The sequence below is a fragment of the Pteropus vampyrus genome, unplaced genomic scaffold (assembly GCF_000151845.1).
Source record: "Pteropus vampyrus isolate Shadow unplaced genomic scaffold, Pvam_2.0 Scaffold246, whole genome shotgun sequence".
In the NCBI taxonomy this organism is placed as follows: domain Eukaryota; kingdom Metazoa; phylum Chordata; class Mammalia; order Chiroptera; family Pteropodidae; genus Pteropus; species Pteropus vampyrus.
Genome location: NW_011889027.1, coordinates 210,529 through 214,024, shown reverse-complemented (window position 1 = coordinate 214,024; position 3,496 = coordinate 210,529).

Here is a 3,496-nt window from a genome sequence, read left to right as displayed (position 1 = left end):
TTACGATTTTTCTTTCCGTTTTCTCTCTCATGCCGGAGGCTTTTCTCAAACACTTGGTAGCCCTGAGTTATCTCTTTTAATTTCAGAGTAAGACTAAAGAGCTCTTTAGGAGCTTCGTATGCACGGATGGGCTTTTCCCACTGATGAGCTTTGCTGCGGGTTAATTAGCGGGGCGCCAGGCACATTACGGGCGATCCCTAAATGCAGTCATTTTCCGAAGCCTCGGGTTTCTGCAGGGTTCGCCGACGGGTCGCCAGTGCTCTTGGCCTCACACGGCACATGGGTGTGGAGGTGTCACTATTCAGAATGTGATCGTTCACTCAATGTCTCCATTTTGGGCAGTGTGGCCCGGTCCTGCCTCCCACCGTCCACAGCTGCCCGAGATCTGGAGTGTCTCATTGAGAAACGTCATGAAAATTAAGCTCCACTTAAGCTCTTTGTCCTTATTTCTAGTTTTCGTCCTCTGTGCATCTCTGATGCGTTCTTCGCTGTTCCCCTAGTCCAAGGGGCGAGATAGTCGTGGAACCTGTCATTTACATTCAGACGATTTTTTCCCTCTGTAAACGATTTTCAGCAATTTTCCAAGTTGGGCTTTTTAAAGGAGCCCTCGCCCCAGACACTCACCCACCGTTAGGGCACAAACGGACGCGGCTGAGTGAGCAGTAATGGTGTCCACCCTGCCTCGATTTACCCGGTATCCAACCCTTTGAGACAAGCCCTGTGAGAGCGGATCAGACGGGACCGGGCGTGGCCGTAGACGGCCTTTCTTCAAATTCCAGTCTCCGTTCACGGTTTTGTCGCCTCCTGCCGGTAGGTGCTTCTGCAGAGCTTTCCTGCCGTGTTTCTGGCCTCTGCTCGACACCTCTTTGGTCCCTCCTAAGCAACCTTTTTTCTGTAAATCGATGCTGTTCTCATACCGCTTTGTCTTTAAGAATCTCGCAGAGGCTCCCACCGCACACCACTTTTCAGCTTGGCGTTGGACCCCTTCCTTCCGTCCACGGCCCCCGCCGCCCGGGGCAGAGGAGGCTGGCGGGTGGCAGCCGCGCGCTCTTCGGAGCCACAGTCGCTCTGCATTTGCTGCCCCGCTCTGTGCCCGAGCGTGTCTTTACTTCTCCCTCAAGCTGTCCCGCACTGTCTCTGCGGTTTGCGGTGATAACAAAAGGCCAATATTTTGGTACATTTCACAGCACTTGTATTTGACTTTCATCTATTTGTTTCCCTGTGAGCTTGTGAGTCTCCGAAAGTCGGGACTGATGTGTCTGTCAACAGGTGCGGAAGTGATGACTTGTGTCACGTTACATTTGTCCCCTACGAAATAGGTGCCAGGAGAACATTGAAAATGGACTTAGCTGCCTACTGTTTATAACTCTAAGAAAATAAAGGGACAACAAACAGTTTCCAGCCCTTCGATCGTGACTTCTATTTTTCACAGATATGCATTTTCAATTCAGAAGTATAAATAAGAATATCGCCTTTCAGCGAAATATGAATAAAAACATCACCTTTTAGCTATACCAGGTAGTCTGTTAAAGAGAGAAAGTACTGTGGGCTGCTCAAATGCCCTCCGACGCGCAGTGAGGCCAGGCCACCTGCGTCCACCACGTTGACGACCACTGCTTTGATTCTGCACTGTTAGATCAGGGCTCCGTGCTTGTGTGCCAGGTCCGGTGCTAACGGCCACCCCACAAGGGATGGGTTCGGTAGTTACAAATATGGAACCTGTTGTGAGCTAGAGGTTCAGTGGTTACAAACATCCCACAGATGGAGAGAGGCTAAGTAGCTCAACCGGGTTCCACATCGCATACCCGGTTAGAAGATAACATAATTGCGAAAAAACTCAATTGATTCTAGAAATTATACGGAGGCCTGAGAGCAAAATAAGAAAAAATAAAATGGTACCGAAAGAAAATAATAGACAAATTTCACTTACGAATATAAACCAATATTCTTACAACATTCCCACATCTAAATCCAAGAGTACACTCAGAACATAACCAGGGGCAAAACATTGCTAAGAGACTTAAGAGAAGCTGAATGCTCGTTTCGATATCTAGAAGGATTTCCGCGATGTTTGTCTGTTAGTAAGAGAAAATGTGCTTTTGGGTACAATAAAACGTATTTACTGGTAGCCTGTATTACACTCAGTTGTAGTGCAGCCTAGACGTGACCAGTAGGAGTTGGAAATCGGTGCCTGCCGTCACCTCCGTTAGTGTTGACCTGGCAATGCTGGCCAAGCCGTTTAAAACCCTAACGAATTTCTGTACCCACTGAGTCAAATGTTACACTTCTAGAAAGCACTTTATCTAAAAGAAATGGTTCTAAATTTAGAAGCAAAGCCTAGTGAGAGGTCGATAGTGGACCCCCTTGGGGCTCTGATCCCAGGTCACTTTGCACGTTGTATTTAAACGGTTCATTTGAATATTTACGCCCACTACGGCAAGCTCACCGAGGGTAATATACTTTCGTGTTTATTATCAGTGGTGAGTGGCCGCATATCACACCTTCCAGCTATGTGTATTGAGTAAAATTATAAACACTGAACAATGCAATGTTTCTTATGATTATGAAAAACTGGGCACCCCCAAATTATGCAAATATTTGGAAATGCTATATAAACTATGCGGCATCTTTCTCTTAAACTATTAAAATTACATTCGGGCAAAACACTAGTTGATAAAATATGCTGGACAGACATGTGATATATTGGTTACTGAACTGAAAGGGAACACATCGAAATGTTAACAGTGGTTCCTATGGTTTGTCGTGATACTTATTTTTCCTAATTCTCTTCCCAGCTCTGCTTTAATGAACATGTTCGCGTGATTTAGATAGGGAAAGAATAAGTACTTAAAAATAAAAATGGCAAGTCATATCTTTTTTCTGTTTACTCTTTAAGGGCTGTACATGACAGATAAATGGTCTAAAATAATTAAAACACAACGTTGTTAGTCTATGGGAATGTGTAAGACACCAGTAATTTGCTGCATTACCTAAGAGATTTAATGTACCGTATGATTTTGTGCCTCCTGCAAAAATAAAATATGAAATAGTTTGTTCACTGTTACGAAGGGACTGATTGTATACATATACGAAAAGCAATGGTCATACAAATATTACTTTATAAAGTGAGTAAAACATATTCATGTGAAGATTTAAGAAGAGAAAATTTACTTTGGTGACATCGTACCGAGGTTACAATTCTAGTTTTTATTTTGATATAATCTTGATCTCTCATTGAATCTACAGAAAATGCAGAGGATTTATTTATAACCTACGTTTTAAGATACAGGACGTGCCATGTCCATTTTATGGAATCATTTTCTGCAGTTTCTGTAAAGCAGATTTCTGTTGATGACATTCCGAGGTCACGTGTGACTTTCGTAAGGATTTAAGATGTGTTCTTCTAGAAAGAATTTTGTCCCAAGGACATGATGATACTTTAAAATCAACTTTCAAAACAATCTTCTCTGATGGAAAAAACAGATTTTCTTATATG